We start from the raw sequence: 12,483 nt of genomic DNA on the forward strand, positions 1-12,483 counted from the left end.
TTCCTTTATTGTTATGCTTTTCCTCCACATCCCCTCCAAAAAAAGATCAAATTAATGATTTAAATCAGATGGCTGTAAGGTATAATAAACTCATACACACTCAGTCATACTTAATCAGATTATATTGATAATGATATAAAAATCACCAAAAAGTTATCAGGGACACAGACGATTAAATAGTTTACCCTTCCCCTTGAAGGCAATGCCTTAGCGGCTAATATTTAGGCATGGAGTACTTAATATTTCAATGTTTGTAGTATATTTTATTCAGGAGGATATAAAGGATATATTTCAGTCAAGATCATAGAATTTGTAAGTCTCCTACTTAAGAGAAAAATCAGTTCCTGAATATAGGAACATAAAATATACAGATAAGATTTAATTGTCAACTATACATTTTAGAAATAGAAACACAGAATATAAAAATTGTATCTTTCTGCTTGTGGCTTTTTAACGTGCTTCTTAAAAAAAAAAAGAAAAGTCACAACCTACTTTAGGTGACAACTTAAAAAATCTGGGTGTATTTCAAACCAAAAGTAAGTGTATTTCCCCAATCTTGTACATAAATCTCATCTTGACATCAAAAATGAACTAGGAGAGATTTTCTTCAACATATGGAGAACTGGAAAAATGTTTCATATTTCAAAAATACACCATCTTCAAGAAGAAAGGAAAGGAAGACATTGCTGAAACTAACACAGCATCTCCGGTCTTTGCCTCTAGCAAGATCCTAAACAAAGCTCTTGCTGGATTAATGTCTCCACACTGTCAGCAAATCACACTTAGATTGTAAGCAAGATGTGGAGAGCAAAACACTGGGTCACTGCATTATATTTATCATCTGACCTCAGTCAGACCTAGAAGATAAATGAGAAACAGATTGATCAAAGATGCTAAGGCCTGGAAACCATTCCAAGAGGGCAGGGCCAGCCACGTCTGAACAAGGCAAGTGTAATTAACAACACAGTGTTTAAAACTGGGAGTGAAACAAAGCATGGGTATGAAACCACTCCTGAATTATCTGTTTAATAAGAGTCAGGCTTAAGTGCTCAAATAGTTCGAAAGCCTCTGTCACATCATACTATAGTTTCTAAACGAATTAGAATAATAGCATCTTAATGCAAACTAAATCACAAGCAGAAATGATAGCATGACTTACTGATTTCTGCACCCGCAGGGCCTAGCATAATGATTAGCACACAGCAGAGACTTAATAAATGTTTGCTGAACTGAACTGTTGATCATAGGAATAAATTCCAGATGTCAGGGGTGTGGGGCTTCATTTATTCACTCAACCCTTCCATAAATATGCACCAAATCTATTCTGGCCTTGCTCTACACACTGCAGACATGGCCCCGAACAACAAAGACAAGGATCCCTGCCCTCAGGGAACTTTCCATCTCCCTACACAGATGGCGACCAATGTTAATGAGGGAAAAAGGCAGAGACCTACTGCAGTTTAGCAGCATTCATGTGATGCACATGAAAAACATCAGGAAGCATTGTACAGGTGGCTACTCTGTGACAAACACAACCAAATCCAGTCATTAAAAACCAAAACCCTTGGGCGCTTGGGTGGCTCAGTTGGTTAAGCGACTGCCTTCGGCTCAGGTCATGATCCTGGAGTCCCGGGATCGAGTCCTGCATCGGGCTCCCTGCTCGGCAGGGAGTCTGCTTCTCCCTCTGACCCTCCTCCCTCTCATGCTCTCTGTCTCTCATTCTCTCTGTCTCAAATAAATAAATAAAATCTTAAAAACAAAACAAAACAAAACCCATGGGGCATCTGGGTGGCTCAGTCGGTTAAGCAGCTGCCTTCAGCTCAGGTCATGATCCCAGGGTCCTGGGATCGAGCCCCGCATCAGGCTCCCTGCTCAGCAGAGAGCCTGCTTCTCCCTTTCCCTCTGCCTGCCGCTCTGCCTACTTGTGCTATCTCTCTGTCAAATAAATAAATTTTAAAAAATCTTTAAAAACCAAAACCCTTGATGTGCCCTCAACTAAATGCTAATGACAGTGCAGGTATAAAGTGGTTTAAAAAAAAAGACATAATCCCTCTGCTCACGGAGTCACAGGCCAGTGGAGAAGACATAACAGATGAGTAAATATCCAACTTAATAAACAATTACTAATGCTGATGAGTGACATGAAGAAAAAAATGGGGATATCTACTATCCTAAATGAGGTAATGAAGAAAAACTAACATTACTAGAAGAGTGTAAGGTGGGTAATGTGATGATGGGGGAGGCAGGGGGTGACACAGTCTGATTTCTATTTTTAAAGGTTTAGTCAGGCTCCTCTGAGTAGAAGGACAGCAAAAATAGCAAAGATGAAGCAGGGGGGCAACAAGGAAACCGACAGAGAAATGAGGATGGCTCAGACCACTGTGGTAGCAGTGGGAGCAGGAAAAAAGGGGGCCATTTTGGAATCTTTTTGAGATATAAAATTCAGTCATAATCCAAAAGTAACCTGCCTCAGCATGAGGGTATCTCAAAAGAAACATCTCTTTACAGGCAGTCAGAAGGAGATTCACAGAAGAGATACCATTTTTGCAGGTTATGCTTGAGGACGCTAAGGGGCTGGAGGCAGCCAGCCAGCTGTGAAACCCATTTGAAACCAGAAAAGATATTCTAGGGCTTCAGAAAATATTTCCAGAGGGTAGTTCATGCTGCTTTTATTTATTTTTTTATTTTAAAAGATTTATTTACTTATTTATTTGAGTCAGAGAGAGAGTGTGAGCAGTAGGAGGGGCGGAAGGAGGGGGAGACAAGCAGACTCCCCACTGAGCGCGGAGCCCAACGCGGGGCTTGATCCCACAACCCTGAGATCACGATCTAAGCCGAAAGCAAGAGTCCAATGGTCAACCGACTAAGCCACCCAGGTGCCCCCATTCTACTTTTTAAAACAGGCCCACCACATACGATAGTTATTTTCCTAAATCACTTTGTAAGTTTCAGGAGTGAAGATTAGTTTTTTTTCTAAGTTCTGCAATCTGCCTAACCACAGGGAAGAAGCCAAGGCAAGATGTATGGAAACAAATGCTAAAACAGTATTTCTTTATCATAAGAATGTGAGTGGAATTAATACTGTGTATGTATCTTTCAAATATTAAAATGTATTTTCTACCATATTTTGCATATGATCAGATTAGAATTCTTCCCCCTTAATGCAGATTTAATGGTACTGTACTTCACATACTAATTAGTTTCTGCTATGAAGATAAGGTATGCACAAGCTAAAAAGTAAACACAGATGCCAATAATTTTTAATTACAGTTAAAAGCAACATGTCAAAACAAAAAGTTAAAAATAACAGTGATAAAACTCAGCGGCTAAAACAATGTGATGCCTTTTAGAAAATCCACTCGTTGATCAGGACTTTAAATGAAGAGGGCTAAAAATGCTTGGGTGTGGAATAGAAGTATAACAATTTCACGAAAAAGCTTCTGAAATTCAGTTTCATGTATATTCATCCACGGCAAAATACTAACTAATGAATTTTTAAATCTAGTTTCTCTCATAGGAATGGGATTTTATTTCTTGAGGACATGAGGCAAAGAAGAGTCCTCCTCACATTTATTTTCCCCATCGTCTCCAATTTTTCACTCCCTTCCACTATATGTGGTCTAAAATTCTGCTTTCATTTGTCACCACCCCCTTCCCGTAGTGTTGAGTGGTCGTTGGGTATTTCGTAGGGGGTGAGGAGTAGGATATGGCAAGAAAGTAGAGGAAGAGATCTCTAACCCACTGTCAGGGACAACAAGGGTTTCATGTCCTTTAAGGCCTAGAGCAACTCAAAAAGGTAGGCTTTATTATTCCCATTTTGCAACAAGAAACTGAGGCTCCCAGAAGTTAACCTGCTCAAGCTGCAGGTGAAACAGTACCGAACCCGCGTTAGGGTCACTTCCACTCCACACCACTGCCTCTCATTCAAACGCTCAGCTTCTCCCTAACTGGGCACTTTCCACTCTGTTCATGGTATTTTCTTGGTCTTGAATGCAAGACCCTACTGACCATCTCTATCAGAAGTCCGTTGAAATCACGACAGAGCACACTGGAAGGACTTCCTTCCTCCAACAGAACAATAACAAAGACCCAGAGGAGGAGAGGGAGCGGGCGGGAGAGAGCGGGAACAGGGCAGAGAGGTCTGTGACGTGGCTCCCTTACTCTCAATTAAACCACAAGCACTCCCAGTGATGCTTACATTCTTCTGTCTTGATCCCACAGGTTAGCAATCTATACATTTTTCCCCCCATAGGAAAGACATCGCACTTCTCATGCTCTAAATCTGGGCTCCTAACTTCCCCTCTTTTAAAAACATGGGCCTGCCCCGTTCCCCCCCCACCCCCCTCTCCCACTCCCCCTCTTCCCCACTCTCCGTGGTGCCGCCAGCCTGTCTTAGGGCTGGCCCCTGACTGCTATTTCTCTTCTCTTTCTTTACCATTTTTTCACCTTGATGCAGAAAAAGAAAGCATAGTTGCTCTCTACGATCTATGAACACTGCGTCACCTTTCTCAAGCGCTGTCATTTGATACTTTGTTCTTGATCCTCCCGTTCCAAATATTGCTTGACTTTGAGCATGATGCAATCACTTTGGAACCTAGTCTTTCTTAAATTGTAGAGTATACTGTTTGTTCATCCTACCCTTCACTGCACTGCCTTCTTTCCTTCTGCCCCTTCTAATTCCCAACATTGGAATAAATCGGTCTCTACTTTCTCACCTTTCTATCCCACATCTGAAGGGGAAAGAAATCACGTAAACATACTGACTAGAATGATTACAGTTCCCTCTCCAATCTCAGCTGAATCTTCCTGAGGATTCTTTCACCCCTCTCCTAAGGTCACTCTTCCAGTCTTCATTACGGTTGTCTTAGAACATTCCCAGGCCTCCTACCATGCCTAGTGGGTGTGCTACCTTACACCTGTCAAGCTACTGAGCTGGGACTGGGGCCCAGGTCTGTCTCTTTCAAGTTCAGGAGCTTTTCATTAAGTTTCTCTCTTTTTATCTCAATTTTGCTCCCTCACCCTTTCAAAATGTGATCTACATCATTCACAGAAGTCATGAATAACATCTGACATGTTTGATGACATTCTCTTCCTGAAGACTTCCCTTGGTTTCTAGAACATCAGGAATTTCTTACTCCCCTCCTCATCAGTAGTTCCATTTTCTCAATTTTCTGCTGGTTTCTTATCTCTGAACCCTTATCCTAGGAGTGCCCCCAGGACTCAGTCCTCAGACCTCTTGTCTTCACTATGGCTCCAAATGGTCTCTATGGTGATGGATTTCCAAGCAGGTCCCTCAGCCCCAGAAACACCTACTTGACATGGATGTCTAGTAGGGGACTTAAACCTGGATGTGAAACAGAAACATCATATTTGGCATGTCCAAAACCTAGTTTCTAGGGGCGCCTAGGGTGGCTCAGTCGTTAAGCGTCTGCCTTTGGCTCAGGTCATGATCCCGGGGTCCTGGGATGGAGCCCCATGTTGGGCTCCCTGCTCAGTGGGGAGCCTGCTTCTCCCTCTGCCCCTCTCCTGCTCATGTTTTCAATCTCCCTCTCTCTCTCTTCCTCTCAAAATAAATAAATAAATCTTAAAAAAAAAAACCCATAGTTTCTAATCTGCCATCAAAAAGCTTGTTTCTCCCCCCAAAAAAACAAAAAAAAAACCAAAAAACCACACACACACACAAAATCAAACCAAAGCAAAGCAAATGAACGAAAATCCCCATTGGCAGAGAATGGCAACACCATCCCTGCCACTGCTCAAGCCAAAGACCAGGCAGTGATCCTCAACCCTTTTCTTTCTCTCACGCCCTATGTTCAATCTGTCAGAAATCCTGTTGGCTCAGCAAAAACATACAACCAGGATCTGACTGTGTCTTTCCACTTCCATTGCTACTACTCTGATGTAAGTCACGATCATCAATTATCTGGATTATTGCCATTAACTCCTAAGAAGCTCCCTGCTTCCTACCCATGCCCACTTCTCAACACTGCAGCCAATGAGATGCTCTTAAAATGAAAACCAGTGATGTTATTACACTGCTTAAAAATTTCCAATGGCTTCCCACTTCATCTAGAGTAAAAACTAATATTCTTATGAGACCTACAAGTACCTGCACGATCCTAAGCTCTTCTTCCTCCATGCAAGCCATGCTAGACTCCTAGCTAGTCTAAGAGTGTGCTATGTTTGCTGCTTGCTCAGGGTCTTTCAACTGTGATGCCCTCTGTCTGCAACATCCTCCCCTCCAAAATACCTCAAGAGCTTGCTTCCTCATCCCCTTCAAATGTTTACTGAAATTTCACCTTCACAGTGAGGCCTTCTGTGATCACTCTACTTAAAATTGCAAAACCCACAATCGTCATTCCTGCCACTCTTCCTTAATTCCCTACCCTATTTTATTTTTCTCCATTAGTATGTATTAGCTTCTTACATACAATGTGATTTACTCATTTATTATGTGTATTGTTTATTGTCTGTGTCCTGACTAGAGTGTAATTTCCGATGGGAGGTGGGGTTTGGTCAGGTTTATTCATTCACATAGTCCCAGTGCCTAGAGCATGCACCTTAAGTAATTAGGTATTCAATTTATATTTATTGAAAGAACAAGTGAATGAATCAATAAATAGTGATTCTTTAGCATATGTTGCTGAAGAATGACAAGCTTTCATAAATTGCAAGAAGCAAAACAGAACACAAACGAATGAACTCAGACCTCCAAGAGCACAATGAGCAGACGAAGGTACAGCAGATCAAAGCAAACCCACTCTCTATCGGTCTCCCACAGCAAACCACAGTCATTAGCACAATCTTTAATACAGAAGTTCAAGAGAATCTGGAAGAATGAACCAGAGAAATTGGCAGATGATGTTAAGAAGTTCTGGTTCAGGTCCACCAGCAATAACTGAAGATCCAAGGAGATAGAGATGTCAGTGGTCAAGCCAAAGCACCGGTTGGTATTTCAATGGGTACGTGTGCAGGAAAAGGGCTGACGGAACAGGCAACTCTGTGCATTCACAAGAAGAGCCAATCTTCAGGACTGGCCCTTGGCCAGCTCCCAGGAAATAAACTCGGATCCCTTGGAATATTCTGGTGATAAGGAGTTTTTGTATGCCAGAGATCTGGGGCCCCATGGTACCAGTTTGACTGGATAGTTTATAAAAACAGCTGTAAGCATGGTGAGTGTTATACAGCTGAGTCTGCTCAGGACAGATAGAATCTGAGCAGCTAAGGGGAGTCAAGCTGTGCTACTGGGCTACGTGACTGACCTACACAAAGATCCTGGATGTCAAGGCTTAGGTGAGCTTCCTTGGTTGACAACACTTTGTACGTGCCGTCCCACACTGGTGCTGGGAGGATGAAGCATGCCCATGTGAGACCACTGGGACAGAGCACCTGGGAGCTGATATCTGGTTTCTCCTGGACTCTGCCCCATGTGCCTTTCCCTTTGCTGATTTTAATCTATACTTTTCAGCTATAATGAACCATAACTGTAAGTATATCAGCTTTTCTGCATCCTGTGGTTCTAACGAAATACTGGGCCTGAGACTGCTCTTTGAGACCACTGACACAGTTAGCGTCCGCAGGGCGATTTACCAGGGGTGACACCAGCAAGACAGAGGGCTAGAAGTCCCAGTGCTAAGCTCCCCCACAAAAACAAAAAAACAATGAACAACTACAAACTGACAAACACAGCTTTGGAAAAGCTCTGGACTACCAAGAAATCAGCAGAAAGCAAGAAAGCAGCAGAAACCCTACAGAGTTAAAGACAAACAAACAAACGTGGATAGCTGATGGGAAGGCGTAGGAAGCATCTTGCAACACCCCATCCCAGAGTCCAGAGAACCAGGCACCAAGAGGGATCTGCTCGGTAGGATTTTATCCCATGAGGAAAATGCGAACAAAAGAAGCCCAGCAAAGCCTCATCACGGCCATGTGTGTTTGCAGCCTTGCCTAGCAAGGCTGCCCACTGTCTTCACGAACATTGAACTGAGCCAACAGAGCTGCCCGAAGTCCCCACCTCCTCCCTGGGACTGGAATGCCGTTGCAGTGAGACCTACCCCTGGGGGCCCCAGGTGCTGCAGTGCCCACTCTCTGGATGCCACAAAACTTTGCCATCCACAGGGTGGAGCTGCAATTGCTCTATGCCCCCCCACCCCCCTCACCCTACCCCCCCGCCCAGCCCAAGTCCTAAGTCAGGGCTCTGACCTGCCAGATAAGGGTGGCACTGCTGGGACTCTAACTTGTTTTAACCAGGGCTATGCTGCTGCTGGGCACCACCACCCCGCCCTGCCCCCAGCACCCAGCTTTGATTTGCCATCAGCAGGGCTGTGCTGATAATGCTCTGGGTCCCAAGCTGTAGGTCTGACCAGTCATACTGGGGCTGAACCTCCCCTGATCCTAAGTTGGGGCTCTGACCTGCAATCATCAGAGCCACACAGCTGTTGCTCTGCACCCTGCCCCTGGGGTCCCAAGCTGGGGCTCGAGTGGCACTGGGACTGCTCTGCATGCTGCCACTGGGTCCTAAGGCACCACCGCACCGTCATCCTGCCACTGCTGCATCCCTCTACCCCGGGTCCTGAGTCACTGTGGAGGTGCCCAGAGACCCAGACAGGTTTCACAGGAAACCTGCACATCCTCGCATCTCAGACACCAGCACCACCCCCCACAAATACACTTATGCTCCGGGACCCAAGCACCATGACAGCTCTCTCTGTATGCACCAGATGCCAAGACACCAGCTCTAACATCTTCAAAGGTACACAGTAACTTTCCAGTAACTGACACCAAAGAAATGGACTTGAGAGTTATCTGACCAAGAAATCAAAATAAAGAAGTTCAGCAAGATTCAAGGAAATACAGAGAAATAATTCAATGAACTCAGAAGGACAATACATGAACAAAACTGGAAGTTCAACAAAGATATAGAAATCAAACAAAAGAACAACACAGAAATTTTAGAGCTGAAGAATACAAGGAACAAAATGAAAAAATGCAATAGAGAGTTTCAAATCAGGCTCAATCAAGCAGAAGAAAGAATGTACAAACTTGAAGACAGACCTCTTGACATTATCCAGTTAGAGGAGAAAAAAAGACATGAGAATGAAAAAGAGTGAAGAAAGCCTATGTGAATTATGGGATATTGCCAAGTGAAACAATATTCACATGTGGGAGTCCCAGCAGGAGAAGAGAGAGAGGAAAGGACAGAAAAATTAAAGAAATAACAGTTGAAAATGTCCCAAATCTGGGGACAGATATGGCCATTCAGGTACACAAAGCTCAAAGATATCCAAGGAGATTCTACCTAAAGAGAACTTTATAGACATACTTTATAAACAAGCTCTCAAAAATCAAAGACAAAGAGAATTTTGAAAGCAGCAAGAAGAAAATATATCCACCAAATACAAGGGAGCCCCAATAAGGTGAATTTCTCAGCAGAAACTTTGCAAGCCAGGAGAGAGTAGGATGATAATATTCAAAGTGATGAAAGAAAAAAACAAAACAAAACTGCCAACCAGGAATATTTTGCCCAGCAAAGTGGTCCTTCAAAAATGAAGGAGCAATAGACTTCCCTGGAAAAACAAAAGTTGAGGGAATTTATCACAACAAGAACTGCCTTACATGAAATGATAAGTGACGTTCTTCAAGCTGAAATGAAAGGATGTTAATTAATAACATGAAAACATATAAAAAGTATAGAATTCACTGGAAAAAGTAAATATATAGTCAAATTCAAAACACTCTAATGCTGCAAAAATAGGGTGTAAATCACTTTGACCTCCAGCATACGGGTTTAAAGACAAATGTGTTAAAAATAACTATAGCTAGAATATTTTGCTACAACATAACACACAAGTAAATTTGGACATCAATAACATACAAGGTTGGGGGAGCAAGTAAATATGTAGAATTTTTTCAATCAATTGAAGTTGTTATCAGCTTGAAACAGACTTATTATAGTAAGATGTATTATGGACATCACAGTAATCACAAAGTAAAAGATTATAATAGATTCACAGATAAAAAGAGAAAAGAATCAAAGTATACCATTACAAAAAATCATCAATCCACAAAAAAGCAAGAAAAGCAGAGAAAACAAAGGAACTACAAAACAATTAGAAAGAATAAACAAAATGGTGATGGCAAGTCCTTATTAATAATTACTTTAAATGCAAATGGCTTAAATTCTCCAATTAAAAGACACAGAGTGGCTAAGTAAATAAAAAAGCAAGATCCAACTATATGGTGCCTGAAAGAGACTCACTTAAGCTTTAAGGGCACTCATGGGCTGAAAGTGAAGGGACAAAAAAAAAAAAATGTTCCAGGTAAAAAAAAGCAGGGGTACCTATACTTACCTCAGACGAAATAGACTTTAAGTCAAAAGCTGTACTGAGAAACAAAGAAGGTCATTATATAATGATATGAGGGTCTGCTCACCAAGAGGCTATAACAATAGTAAATATATATAATTATTAACAAATCTGAAGACTGAAACAGACAGCAATACAACAGTAGTAGGGAACTCAAATATCCCGTTTTCAACAATGGATAGATCATCCTGATAGAAAGTCAATAAGGAAATAATGGACTTGAACTACACATTAGCCAAATGGAGCTAACAAAAAGATACAGATCATTCCATCCAACAGCATGATACTACACATTTTTCTCAAGAACACATGGGACATTCTCCCAGATAAATCATATATTAGGTCACAACTCTTAATAAACTTAAGAAGATTTATCCATATCAAGTATCTTTTCCAACCAATATAGTATGAAATGAAAAATGAATTACAGGAGGAAAGGTGGAAAATTCATAAATATATGGAAATCAAATAAAATACTGCAGAATAGATAAGCAATGGGTCAAAGAAGAAATCATAAGACAAATTTTAAAAATCTTGAGACAAATAAAATGGAAACACAACATATCGAAACTTATGGAACACAGCAAAAGCAGTCCTAAGAGAGAAGTTTACAGTTATAGGAAGGAAGTTTCTTACATTAAGAATAAAGATCTCAAATAAACAACCTAAATTTACACTTAAGGAACTAAAAAAAGAACAGTCTAAGTTAGTAGGAGGAAGGAAATAATTAAGATTAGAAAAGAAATAAGTGAAATAAGAGACTAGAAAGACAATGGGAAAAAAAAAAACCAATGAAACTAAGAACTGGTTCTTTGAAAAGATAAAATTGACAAACTTTTAGTGACACTAAGATAAAAAATGATGATTCAAATTAATAAAATTATAAATGAAAGAGGAGATATTACAACTGATACCACAAAAATACAAGAATCCTAAGAGACCACTGTAAAGAATTATCACCAAAATTTTAGATAACTCAGAAGAAATGGATAAATCCCAGAAATATACAATTTCTCAAGACTGAATCATGAAGTAACAGAAAATCTGAACACAGCAATAATGAGCAAGAGTTTAAATTAGTAATCAAAAATCTCCCTACAAATAAAAACTCAAAAGCAGATGGCTTCATTGGCGAATTCTATCAAACATTTAAAGAATACCAATCTTTCTCAAACTCTTCCAAAACTGAAGAGGAAGGAACAAGCTCAAACTTGCTAGCATTTCCCATACCCAAGCCAGACAAAAACCTTTCAAGGAAAGAAAATTACAGGCCAACATCTCTGATGAATATAGATGTAAAAACCCTCAACAAAATACCAACAAACCTAACGCAAGAGCACATTAAAAGGATCAAACACCATGATCAAGTGGGATTTATCCCTGAGATGCAAAGATGATTCAACACAATACAGTAAAGTGTGATGTGCCACATTACTAGATTAAAGGATTAAAAGCATATGATCATTTCCACAGATGCCGAAACACATTTGACAAAAATACTCTTTCATGATAAAAATCCTCAATAAACTAGGTATAGAAGGAATGTACCTGAACATAGCAAAGGCCATGTATGACAAGCCCACAGCTAGTATCACACACAGTGGTGAAAAGTTAAAAGCCTTTCCTCTAACATCAGGAACAAGACAGATGCCCACTGTCAGCGCTTCTATTCAACATAGTACTGGAGTTACTAGCCACAACAATTAGGAAGAGAAAGAGGGAGAGGGAGAGGAAGAGAGAGAGAGAGAAAAGGCATACAATTGGGAAAAGAAAAAGCAAAATTATCTTTTGCAGATGACATGACCATATATATATATAGAAAATCCTAAACACTCCACCAAAAGACTGTTAGAATCAATACATGAATTCAGTAAAGTTACAGGACACCAAACCAACACACAAAAATCAGTTGCATTTCTATACACTGACAATAAAAATACCTGAAAGAGAAGTGAAGAAAGCAATGCTATTTACAATGCATCAAAAAGAATAAAATACTCTGGAATAGATTTAACCAAGGAGATGAAAGACTTATGCACTAAACACTACTGGAACTGATGAAAGAAAGAACACACAGACAAATGGAAATATGCCCCATGTTCTTGGATAGGAAACATTA

The 12,483-nt window shown here is 40.8% G+C and overlaps 1 protein-coding gene across 4 annotated transcripts in view; it reads right to left on the reverse strand.

Moving 5' to 3' along the window:
- The window catches only part of AKT3 (AKT serine/threonine kinase 3), a 309,013-nt gene that overhangs the window by 96,384 nt on the left and 200,146 nt on the right, over window positions 1–12,483 (reverse strand). The gene's annotated exons all lie outside the window — the stretch shown is intronic.

Source organism: Mirounga angustirostris, unplaced genomic scaffold, assembly GCF_029215605.1.
Source record: "Mirounga angustirostris isolate CCGP_5_RB_7025 unplaced genomic scaffold, mMirAng1.0.hap1 SCAF_6, whole genome shotgun sequence".
Taxonomy (NCBI): domain Eukaryota; kingdom Metazoa; phylum Chordata; class Mammalia; order Carnivora; family Phocidae; genus Mirounga; species Mirounga angustirostris.